This window comes from Pongo abelii, chromosome 9, assembly GCF_028885655.2.
Source record: "Pongo abelii isolate AG06213 chromosome 9, NHGRI_mPonAbe1-v2.0_pri, whole genome shotgun sequence".
Lineage (NCBI taxonomy): Eukaryota > Metazoa > Chordata > Mammalia > Primates > Hominidae > Pongo > Pongo abelii.
In genome coordinates, this window is record NC_071994.2 from 21,796,031 (window position 1) to 21,809,155 (window position 13,125).

The 13,125-nt window shown below is 41.2% G+C and overlaps 1 long non-coding RNA gene across 1 annotated transcript; it reads right to left on the minus strand.

Moving 5' to 3' along the window:
• Window positions 1-458: 458 nt before the first annotated feature.
• Window positions 459-2,508, minus strand: LOC103891813 (uncharacterized). Its single transcript, XR_002916784.2, has 2 exons — window positions 1,511-2,508; window positions 459-720 (listed from the first exon to the last, which is right to left on the minus strand). It is a non-coding gene; the product is annotated as an uncharacterized LOC103891813 (long non-coding RNA).
• Between the last annotated feature and the right edge of the window lie 10,617 nt (window positions 2,509-13,125).

Here is a 13,125-nt window from a genome sequence, read left to right on the forward strand (position 1 = left end):
GAGATATTTATTAATGAACCCGCTGAAGCCCCCATCTCACACTTTATATCTATCACTATACCAAGAACTATGAGATCCAAGACCTTGCCTTCCTTTTCAATTCCTTGTTAAGCAGGAATAAAGTGAAAGATAACTGAATAAAATATTCAGTTTTTTTGCAAAACATTTTTATGTTCAGAGGTTTGGTAGCACAGCCATATCTTCCCAGGCAGGCATAAGTAGCCAATCAATCTCCATGTCATACCAAGCAACGGTCCAAGGGGCAAACTAATTAAAAATTTAATCCCATGATTTTCATCTTAATCTCTTTTTCCCATTAGCTTTGATCAATGCCCACTACTACAATTTAACCAAACTTTTCATTTAGATAAATGACTGAGTGGGGTACCTATTTAGTCCATTTGTTATGAACCAATGGATAACTAAAATGTATATGCTAATCACTAAAGACCACACACTAATTTTCAAAGCATTTTATTAGCACAAAAGCTGTGTTCCTGTTATCAAATGAAATGCACATCCTATGTTACACTCAGTAGTTGTTCAAACCAGTTTCTCTTGACTGCAGTAGCCAAATTGCAGCATGCTGTGTAGGTACACAGTGCACTTGAGAAATGTCTGCACATCCCAACCCTGCACTATATCACAAGCAGTAGTGAAAGGTGTACCAAATAAGAAGTTTCCACGAACTTCTCAGCTACCTGGGACTTCTGCTGCACCCTGAAAAAAAAATCAGGCTAGAAACCACATAAAACAACAACCAAACTGAATGCAGAGGCTGCTATGAGGAAGAATGAACTTTGCAGCCTGTTCCAAATGCTAAGGTGAAGGAGGTCCTGGCTCTGCTCACTAGGTGTGCAAGTCAGGAGATATTCATTTCGTGACCATCGTTTCCTATCACCTGTGGTGAAATTTCTACTGCTTTCAAGTCTTCCAGCCCCTATTTGCATGCCAAAATTCTTAAGTTCCTTCAAGTAAAAGAGATCTTCATTTTAAAAATAAAAGTCAATGGCTCTGGTCTCCTGCAGCCTTTTCAGCCCCTGTAACAGTGCTTTCTCACTTAGATTTTCACTGTCACTTCAATAAAGGGGTGAGAAGAGAGAAGAACGGGGTCTGCGATCAATGAAAACTATTCAGTAAAGACTCTTCATGCCAGACATGGCCTCAGAAACAGGAGGAAAGTTTACCAGACAGCAGGAGTGGGTGGTAGCTGGGCCCAGTGGAATGGGTAAACCTAAAAGGGGACGAAAATGGTTTTCAGGCTGCTGTGGCCCTCTCTACACACAAATTTTGTGGCCATGAAGTCCTGGCTACTAAGCATCATTGTCTCTGCGCAACCGCTGCACCTGCCACTTGCCTCAACCCATTAATAACCGGGTTCCTGGGAGGATTTTCATCCCCAACTTACTGGACATGCCTCCGAGCCACCTCCCCGCTCCGGCCCTCCCTCTCGTTGGTCGCCTTCAGACTCCCCCACAGGCGGGACGGCCCCTCCCCCCACCCTCCTCACCGGCTAGCCGCGGCCAGCAGAGCCTTAGAGCGGCTCTGTCAGGCTGCCCTGGAGCGGAAGCAAGAAGAAGGAAGAAGAGGCGCGAAGGAAGAAGACTTCCTCACATTCTTGGCTTCCAAGGGGCGCTAGAGCAACAGAGAGAGAAATGACGTAGCTTCCATCCCGGAAGCGATAATTGGGCGCGGGTCCAGGAAGCCGCCATGTTGTGTGTGGCGGATGAGAATTTCAGCGCTCAGCGTCTGAGTCCCAGCAGAGAGGCCCAGCAGAGAGGCCCCGCAGAGAGGATAGACTAACCATGTCCCCCTCCTCTCCCTCCTCTGCTCCTCCCCTCCTCCCATCCCCCTCTCCCTCTCCTTTCTCCATGTACTAAATGAGTGCTTCAGAGCCCAGTGAATAGGATGGACAAACATTTACATTTCCTAGCCGGAAACACTGAAGAATGAACTGTCAAGAGGCGTTTGAACCAGAGGGACTCCATCTTGAATAGGGGCTGCATAAAAGAAGGCGGAGACCTGCTGGGATGCATTCCCGGGAGGTTAGGCATTCTAAGTCACAGGATGAGACAGGGAGGTCAGCACAAGATACAGGTCACAAAAGACCCTGCTGGTAAAACAGGATACTTAAAGAAGCCGGCCAAAATCCACCAAAACCAAGATTGACAATGAAAGTGAACTCTGGTCGTCCCCACTGCTCATCATATGCTAATTATAATACATTAGCTTGCTGAAAGACTCTCCCACCAGCACCATGAGAGTTTACAAATGCCATGGCGATGTTAGGAAGTTACCTTATATGATCTAAAGGCGAGGGTGGAACCCTCAGTTCTGGGAATTTCCACTCTTTTCCCCAGAATACTCTTGACTAATCCACCCCTTGTTTAGCATATAATCAATGAATAACCATAAGTATACTCAGTTGAACAGCCCATGCCGCTGTTCTGCCTGTGGTGTAGCCAATCTTTTATTCCTTTACTTTCTTAATAAACTCGCTTTCACTTTACTCTTTGAACTTGCCCCAAATTCTTTCTTGCTTAAGGTCTAAGAATCTTCTCTTGGGGTCTGGATGGGAACCCCTTTTCAGTAACATAACCACTTTATGATAGTTGAGGGTTTCAAGCACCAGGCTGGTGAGTACAGAGTACATGGCCCTGCTTTTCTTGACTTTGATTACTTGGACTCAGGCCACAGCTGAAGAATACAGGAGGGAGGGAGGGAGAGAGAGAGATCATTGGGAAGTAGGTGGTGGCGGTGGTGGTGGTGGATTGGGTGTGTGAAATTTGCAGAGTTGGGGTGACTGCCAGGCTTCTGGGCTGATAGCTGGGAGAATGTTGGGCCATCACATGCTAAAAGGGAACCACAGGAGAAAAAGCTGATGTGTGGGAAGTTTGGTTTTACATATATTAAGCCTTGGAGGTCTTCTAGTGGAGAAACTCAACAGGCCAATGGATGTGCCTGTTTTGATTTTTTTAGATGACAGGCCTGAGCTAGAAATCTGTGCCTTAGATTCTTGTATGTGAATGGGGCTAGAGTAGGAGCTTAGAAGAGATTGCCTGGTGGAGAGAATACCCTTTGGGAAAGAGGACCAGGACAGAGTGTCAAGAGCTCTTCTACTAAAGAAAGGGAAGACGAGCAGGCGGCCCTAGGAGAGGAACCAGGGAAATGTGGCATTGCAGGGAGCAAGGGAAGAGCACTTCAGGAAGAGTAGCTAATTAGGTCAGTTTTGCTGAGAAATTAGTGAGATGACTGAGCAGACTTTGTTGTTACCTGGAGCAGATTCCTTGGAATGTCTGGAGAAGGTCAGCTTGCGGTGAGTTGAGGAACAAGTGAGGGTGATGGTAAGAAAATGGAAATAAATGAACATAGGCAAATCTTACAAGAAGTTGTCTGTGAAGAAATGAGAGTGATACTGAAAGGAAAATGATGATTTTTAATTATTATTTTTTAAGATTGGAGAAACATAAGCTTGTTTTGGGGGGTTTTTGTTTTGTTTTGTTTTCTTGAGATGGAGTCTCACTCTGTTGCCCAAGCTGGAGTGCACTGGTGTAATCTTGGCTCACTGCAACCTCTGCCACTGGGGTTCAAATGATTCTCCTACTTTAGCCTCCTGAGTAGCTGGGATTGCAGGCATGTGCCACCATGCTTGGCTAATTGTTGTATTTTTAGTAGAGATGGGGTTTCACCATGTTTGCCAGGCTGGTCTCAAACTCCTGACCTCAGTTGCTCTCACCTTGGCCTCCCAAAGTGCTGGGATTACAGGCACGAGCCACTGCACCCAGCCAAAGCTTGTTGAAATATTGATGCAAAGGAGCCAGGGATTTTTTATGTTGATCAGCCCATGGACAAATTGAAGAGTGGCCTTGACTGTTTCCTGGCAAATGATAGTAAAGACCCTTGAGGAAAGAGTGCCTCTTTCTAATTCACACACATGGCCAGAGCAGCCATGGATGAAAGTTTGCTGCTGGAAGGTGAAGTACGTCCTGTCTTGCAGTGTATATTTTCCCTGGGAAAGGGAGGTGAGATCATTGAAGGAAGGAGATGAAGTGCCTGAGAGGTTTGAGATCAGTGGAGGATATGTGCGTAGTTGTAGGGGTTGGGGGGATGGTAGAGCAAGCAGATTTTAGCCATGTAGATTCCTAGATAGTGACTCTACAGTAACCTTAAAATGTCTGAAATAGGATAATAGCCTCTTTTTTTTTTTTTTTTTTGACAGAGTCTTGCTCTGTTGCTCAGGCTGAAGTGCAGTGGCACCATCTTGGCTCACTGCAACCTCTGCCTCCGGGGTTCAAGTGATTCTCATGCCTCACCGTCCAAAGTAGCTGGGATTACAGGCGTGTGCCACCACACCTAGCTAATTTTTGTATTTTTAGTAGAGAGACGGGGTTTCACCATGTTGGCCAGGCTGGTCTTGAACTCCTGACCTCAAGTGATCCACCCACCTCGGCCTCCCAAAGTGTTGGGATTACAGGCGTGAGCCACTGTGCCCAGCCCGGCCTCCTTTATAGTAGGAGTCAGGAGACAGCAGGTGACCAGAGACTGCAGCCAGTGCCATGTATTGGTTTTGGTACCCATACTCAGCTCTCAGTTTTCCGTGTCCTATTGTTACCCTACTTGTCTGACTTTAAAATGTCTTTTGTTATTGGGAATCTGATAAGTTCTATCTTAATATGCATTTTCATTACTTGTAATTTTACAGATCTCTCAGTGAATTCTAGTGTTGACCAGTACACAGCTGACCTTACTCAAGGCCAAGAGGCTAAGTGGTTCCTTGGCCCACCTAAGACCTACAGATTGAGGCCTAGAATCTGCACTTTTTGGCTGTGCAAAATGCTGCCATTATTATTTTATAAGAAGTGACTTTTCTATGAGCCAAGTACTTATTACAACCTCAATAACCAAAACAATGCTGTATAATTTTTAAAGAGGCAGTTTCAGGGGGACTTGCCTTGGTCTGGACATACACTGGGGCTCCCAAATGGCTATATACAGGCCCAGCACTGCTCTGCCTTCCCCAGAGGTACCACTGCAGAAGCTGTATTTTAATAAGCATTCCCCAGGTACTTTGGTTGCACTATAAAATTTGGGAATGATTGGTGTAGACTGGCAGTGATATATAATGGATTGAGACAGATGCATCCCCAGAGGTAAAGTCCTCACTAGCTCATATCGCTGAGGAATGATACCCCTGAAGTCTCTGTGGGGAATCAACGAAATCATCAATGTTCACATTATCTCATTTTCTTGAGGCATTTCTAGAAAACTGAGCTAGCTTTTTGCCCCTCTATTTTTAGTGCCTTGGCAGGCAGATTGAGATGATTTAAACCTTGCTGATCATCTTGTCTCTTACTGCAAACTTGTTTTCCATTTTGAAGAGCAGTGGGATGTTAACGCTCTTTCATAGGGAAATGTCTTTTGTGAAAGTGGAACAAGAGGCCAGCTTTAAAAATGCATCAGGGCTTCTGCTTCCAGGAAAATGGAGTAAATGTACTTTCTCTTCTTCCTCCCACAAAGTGCAACTAAAACCCCTGGGCATTATACATAAAACAAACATAAGAAGACTTTGAAAGGTGGAATGACTAGGAACCTTGTGATCTAAGGAGCACCATGCTGGCAAATTTTCTGGGTTTTCCTTTGCCTCATGTATTCCAAACCTAGAGCTGAGGAAGCCAGTGACCCAGTAATGCTAAGGGCATCAGACAAAAAAAAAAAAAAGTCCCAACAAAAGCCACCGTTCTTAAGATAAAGGACTAAGAATGGGGCAACTTAGCAAGACAGAAGACTTTTGGACAATAACTGCTTGACTCCAGCCGAAGACCACCAACAAAACAAACAAAAAAGTGCTTCCCCTGTATCTGCTGATATCTATCTAAATGTTTGTAGAGGAAATATTTAAGACAATTATAAGTGGGAGAAGGTAAAGGGATATAGAGGACGGTAAAAATTTCTCCACTGCATTCAAATTGGTAAAATGATGACCCCAGAGAATGTGATATTATGTATATATTAAATGAAATACCTAGAGCAACCACTAAAAAGAATATACAGAAAGACACTCAAAAACACTCTAGATAAATAAAAATGAGATTCAACAAAAAAGTTAAAATAACTCACAGGAAGGCAAGAAAAAGAAAACAGAAATGAGAATAGAAAATACAAAATGGTACACTTAAACCTTAACATATCAATAATTACATTAAATGTAAATGGTCTAAATACACCAATTAAAACACATAGATTGGCAGAGTACACGAAAAAGATGACCTAGCTACATGCCACCTGTAAGAAATTCTCACTTCAAATTTAACAATATAGGCAGATTGAAAGTGAAAGGATGGAAAAAATATATCATGCAAACAATCAAAGTGGGAGTAGCTATATTAGCATCAGATAAGGTAAATTTCAGGGCAAAGAAAATTACCAGAGATAGAGAGCAATGTGACAAAATGATAAAAGGGTCAGTCCATCAAGAAGAAATAGCAACCCTAAATGTGTACACACCAAATAACAGCTGCAAAATATGTGAAGCAAAAAATAGATACGTTAAAAGAACTGGACAAATCCACACCCCTCTCTCAATAATTAATGGGACAACTAGACAGAAAATCAGCAAGGATAGAGAAAAATTCAGCAACACTATCAATCAAAATGATCTTATCAGCATTCATAGAATGCTCCACCTGACAACAGAAGGTGTTCTTTTTAAGTGCCCAGGGAACATACTCCAAAAATAGACCACATTCTGGGCTATGAAACAGACTTTAACACATTTGAAAGAGTTAAAATCATACCAAGTGTGTTCTCTGACCACTGTGGAATCAAATTAGAGAACGGCAACAGAAAGATGACAGTAAACTCCCCCAAACACGTGGAAACTAAGCAACACATTTCTAAATATTCCATGGGTCAAAGTGGAAGTCTCAAGGGAAACAAAAGAATATGCTGTACTGGATGAAAATGAAAATAAGCATATCGAAATTTGTAGAAGAGAGCTAAGCAGTGCTGAGGGAAATTTATAGCACTAAAGGCATAACATACATTAGAAGAAAGGAAAACTCTCATCAACAATCCTAGCTCCCAACTACAGCACCTAGAAAAAGAAAAGCAAATTAAACCCATAACAAGCTGAAAAAAAGAAATAATAAAGAGCAAAGTCAATGAAACAGAAAGCAATAAAACTATTAAAGCAACTAAAAAAATGAGCTGATTTTTTGAAAATATTTTTTAAAGGATAAAACTCTAGCAAGACAGACAAAAAAGAAGAATATTAGGTAACATTCTAATATCGCCAATATTAGGAATGAAACAGGGGATATTACTACAGGTTCTCCAGAATAAGCAAGATAATAAAGGAATACAGTTGGCCCTCTTCAGGAGGATGAAGGCACACACTCTCAAGTCAGGCTGCCAGATGAGCCATTACAACATGGCATATTGTAATGAGGTAACATTTGGGAATGATGGATATGTTCATTATCTGGATTATGGTAATGGTTTCATGAGAGTATACATATGTCAAAACTTATTAAATTGTATGTTTTTAAATGTTCAGCTTATTGTAGGTTACTTAAATAATGGTTAAAAGAAAGCATTATCAAATCTTAACCTTTGCCATATGTATTTATTTCAGATTCTCCACTTACAAGCACACATCATTTATCCCAAACCTATTTTCCCCAATTTCCTATATATAAGCACTAGGAAATTGAATTTGGTGTTTTTGATTCCCATGCATAATTTTCTATATTACTACAGAAGTCTTTATAAACATTATATAACATAGTTTTGTATTACTTAATATTGTACATAAATTAAGTATCTATCATTCTGTAATTTGCTTTCTTTGTTTAACATATTTATGAATAAATTATATAACTTTAACAAAAATTTAAGGCAAGTATTATTACCATTTTACAGATGGAGAAAGAAACTGAGGTTCACCCTGATTAGGTGAACCATTTCTTGCCAAAGGTGATTATGAAGCCAGGATTGAGCCAGGTCTGACCTGGGTCAAAGCCAGAGCTTTAAACAGTGACCACAGGTACTTTGGTGGAGATTTCCCTCAAGGGTTCCCTTCTTTGTGCTTCCTGGGATTGTCGTGAGCAGCACCCTTCCAGGCGATTTGCTCTTCTAGACCGTTCTAGACCACGCTGGTTTGTCTGGCTACCTGGCATTCAGGTTGGATCAGGCATTGCCTTGCCATATCCAGCTGTACTTTGCCGGGATCAAAGCATAGTACCTTTGCCCTGCCTTGCTCCTTTTATTAATATTTCTCCCTGGTCTAACTAAGGCCTGCCTTTTTGTGTCTAGATAGGGCTTCTTAACCTCTTTCATGTCAGGGATACCTCTGGCAGGGAAGCCTAGGGGCATCTTGGAATAAAACTTTTTAAATGCTGAAGACACATATGATTACAGCTATGTTGAAATACAAAATATATTTTAAAATGGTGATTGAATAATATATATGCTCCCTTTTTTTTTTTTTTTTTTGAGATGGAGTCTTCCTCTGTCACCCAAGCTGGAGTGCAGTGTTGCGATCTCGGCTCACTGCAACCTCTGCCTCCTGGGTTCAAGTGATTCTCCTGCTTCAGCCTCCTGAGTAGCTGTGGTTACAGGTTCCTGCCACCATGCCTGGCTAATTTTTGCATTTTTAGTTGAGACAGGGTTTCACCGTGTTGACTAGACTGGTCTCGAACTCCTGACCTCAAGTGATCTGCCCGCTTCAGCATCCCAAAATGCTGGGATTACAGGCGTGAGCCACCGCACCTGGCCGATATATGCTTCTTTATTTATGCTTTTATGTTACAAGGTCTAATAGTGGATCTAATAACCAATTTTGCTGCACAGATGAGCCTGAGCTTGATTTCAACATATCTGTAGCAACTATAATACATGAAAATGTCGGTGATTTCTATTGGTGACAATGAGGACTGATAACATTACTATGGTTTGTTGCCTGCTTTCCAAGCCAAAGTGCTACATTTCGATTAGAAGTTAGCAAACATAGATATATTTTTCAGATCCCTGAATTCCCTCCACAAACATGTTAGGGGTCCGTGGACCCCTGGATAAAAGTCACTGGACTAGCACCTTCCCAGAGAACCAGGAATTAGAGGGGCTTGGAAGCAGCTGGTTTTGGGGGCAGACAGAAAGCTGGTCCCAGGGCTCTGTGTTTTATGTTAACGACAATCATCTCTCCCTTTTCCTGATTAAGAGCTGCTGTGGAACCTCATGCACTATTTGACTTAGCCAGGAACTTCAAAAGCAGATGCCTGACAAGAATAACTATTCACACTTAGATTTAGGGCAGAGCATGATAACAAAGTCCTGAGCAAAGCTTTGCAAATGTTCAGTTTTCAGCGATGTAGTATAATTCTGCAGGGCATTTGTTACAGACACATTTTTTTCCAAAGAAAATTGTTTTATGGCTTAATGTGAAAGCAACTCCCCTAGTGGACTCTCGCCTGCTTCACCAAAGCCCCTTGCAGGGCCCCTCTGGTTCCCGACCTCAAAGAATGCCCTGCAGTTTGTGAGGAGCCCACGGGATCTGCTTTAAAAAGGTCAGGCACTATATTTTGTCATTTGTGAAGCTTACCATGTTTGCAATCCTTTTCAGCCTCCCTGCGGCTCAATTAACTGCTGATGATACCTTCCACTGTGGCAAGGCCCAAGGCCTTCTCTCTGCCTCATTATTTTATACATTTTGGAACCCTGGCTTTTTAAGTTAGAGATTAATTTTCCTGCATCGAGGGGGGTGTTAGTGGGAGGAAGCATGCTTGTACTTGGCAGAAAAAAAAATCCTCCAAATGGTCATACCAATTTATACCATACTAGCGGTATGTAAGAATTTCAGTTTGTTTCATCTTTGTCAGCATTTCATATTTTTCCATCATTTTCATTTCAGCCATTATGTTTTAATTTGCATGTAATATGTTTATTGGCCATTTGGACACCTTGTTTTCTAAAATGCCTGTTCAAATATTTCACATATTTTTCTGTTGAGTTTTATTCCTTTTTTAAAAAATTGATTCACAGGAATTTGTTATATATCCTAAATATAAGTCCACTGTTTGGCTATATGAATTGCAAATATCTTTTCCAAATCTGTAGTTTGCTGTTTTACCCCATTAGTAGTGTCTTTTGATAGGCAAAAGAGTTACTTTTAATAAAGTCCAGTTTACTTATTTCCTTTGTGGCTGGTATTACTGTTAAGGTTTTTTTTTTCAAGAAGCTGGGTAGCCTCGCTGACGTTAAGATGCATTGGTGCAGTGTTTTTGCTGCTTAGCCTGTCCTGTAGAGGGCTTGTGTTCACACGCCAGGCCTGTGTACCCCTGGGAAGGCACCATGCTTAGAGTAGCACTGTACAAGAAATATATGATGCAAGCCATGTGTGTTATTTAGATTTTTCTAGTAGCCACATTTACAAAAGCAAAAAGTAAAAGATGAAATTAATTTTGATAGTATATTTTATTTAACTAAATATATCTAGTACTCAGGCCATTTCAATGCTTCAAAATTCACCCTGCACTTTGGGAGACCGAGGCGTGCAGATCATGAGGTCAAGAGATCAAGACCACCCTGGTCAGCATGGTGAAACCCCATCTCTACTGAAAATACAAAAAATTAGCCGGGCATGGTGGTGCGAGCCTGTAGTTACCGCTACTCAGAAGGCTGAGGCAGGGGATGGGGACTTGAACCTGGGAGGCGGAGATAGCAGTGAGCCGAGATCGTGCCACTGCACTCCAGCCTGGTGACAGAGGGAGACTCCATCTCAAACAAACAAACAAACAAATTACTCTGCTTTGGTTTTGAAATGAGATTTAAATTTTAGTCACACTAGCCACGTACACGTGGTAAGTAGTCACATCTCTCTGACTGTTATCATATTGGACAGTACAGGTTTAAAAGTTGACAATCAGCTCTGGAGGCAAATGACCTGGGTTCTAATATGGCTGTGTCCCTTTATAACAGTAGCTAACACCTAAGGACTGCTTCCTCCTTAGCAGGCTCTGTCCATAAGAAAATAAAGACACTGAGGGCCTCAGGCATACCAAGTACTGTACATGATTTATATTATTTAATCCTTCCAAACCATGTGAGGTAGGTAATGTTCTTACCCCCAGTGGTGGTTAATTTTATGTGTCAATGTGGTAGGTTGTAGCACCCAGTTGCCAGGTCAAGCACCAGTCCACATGTTGCTGGGAAGGTATTTTTTAGGTGATTTTAGGTGATTAACATTTGAATCAGTAGACTTTGAGTAAAGTACATTACCCTCTTTAATGTGAGTAGGTCTCCTCCAATCAGTTGAAGGCCTTAAGAAAAAAGATTGAGGTCCCGCAAGGAGGACGGAACTCTTCCTCCAGACTGCCTTTGGACTCAAAACTGCAACAATCAACTTCTGCTGGAATTTCCAGACTGCCAGTCACCACTGCAAAGTTTGCATTTTCCAGCCCCCACAATTGCATGAACCAATTCCCTAACATAAAGTCTCTCTCTCTCTCCCACTCTGCCCCCCTCAGTGCCCCCACACCCACATCCTATTAGTTCTATTTCTCTAGAGAACACTGTCAAATACACTACCCATCCCAATTTCCCTCAATAGGGAAACTGAGGCAGCTTGGCTCCAGAGCTCATGCTTTTAACCTCTCTGCTGCCTCCAGCCATTTGGAAAACTCCTTAACTTCTTTAGGTCTCAATTTTGTTATTGGCAAACTAAGATGAATAGTGCCTACCCAATAGGTTTGTTGTGAGGTCTGCTTGAGGTGACATAAAGCACCTGGCATGTAGTAAGTACTCAATGCAAAGTATCATTGCTTGTTGATGTTTTCCATCTTAAGACACTCAAAGCAGAACATATTACTTGTTATACTGTAGATATCAAAGAATTAAAGAGAAGGAAGGGCAAAGTTTAGAAAAGTCTATTGTATGAGACTCACTGATGATCTTTATCACAGGCACTTTAAATTTTTGCCGTGCCCATGTCAATAAAAATGGCTATTTTTAAGTGAGTCCCTGCCATCTCCACAACATTTGAATTCCATCATCTCATGAAATCCTCACATGAATCCTACTGGGGAATCATCATTGTCATTTCCCAATTCCCAGTTTAAAGATGAGAAACTGAGGCCATAAGTGAATCAGAAACTTATCCAGCTTCTAAATGACAATCTCTTAGGGAAATAATTTCCCACTACCTTCATGTTATCAAACCATCAGGTTATTTGTTTTCTTTATTAATCCTTTACAAAGAAGCTTGTAAGTGAATTGAAATTAACATCAAGTCATTGCAGGGAAATTGAAAACTTAATCATTCCCGTATTTGCCTTCATTTTTATCTGCTGCTGGGTGCACACATTTGTAATTCAGCTTTGAAACTGTCATATAATCTTATAATTTTTTTTCTTTTGCAATTTTGTACAGGTAATCCTGAGGGGGATTTTCCATATATTGTAGATGATTAAAATTGAATGTAGCTTATAAAAAAATGAATTGTTAATAACTGAGAGAGCCTTGTGTTCTTTGAAAATATTTGTTGTTAAATGAAAAGAGACTTCAGAATGTCAATATATTTCACTTTGTTTGTTTCCCCCTCTTCCTACTTGTATTCTTCCCATACATTTTAAATTGGTGTAATCCACAGATTAATTTTTAGGTATTTCTTTGAGTTATGTTCATAAATGTCAGGTTTTATAGAAAGATTATTTTTTGCAAGTTGTAATAATTTTTTTCTCCTTCATTCTCCTTTCTTTGATGTCAGGGATGAATAAATCCAGTTTAATATGACTTTCATTTGTGAGGCTTAACATAGAAACCATTGTAAGGCTAAACCAAACCTCCTTCTGTTTTTCAATGATTATCTTTCTCTGTCAAAATGAACCAAGCCCTCTAGTCTGAGGATTTGAAAGAAACAAGTCCTAAGAATAGTTAGAAATCAAAGCTTACAGGGTGAGCTCAGATTGTAACTAAGTGTTCCTTTATCTTCACCCACACTTCTTTGAAGTGCTTTCCCTAAGCTGGTTACGTTGGATATTGAAGGGAGGGTGTGGATTCCCGAGTGGCAATTCCATCATGTTTATTGGGAGGTTGGATATCACGATAGTTATTTTCTCCATGGTCTTTTAC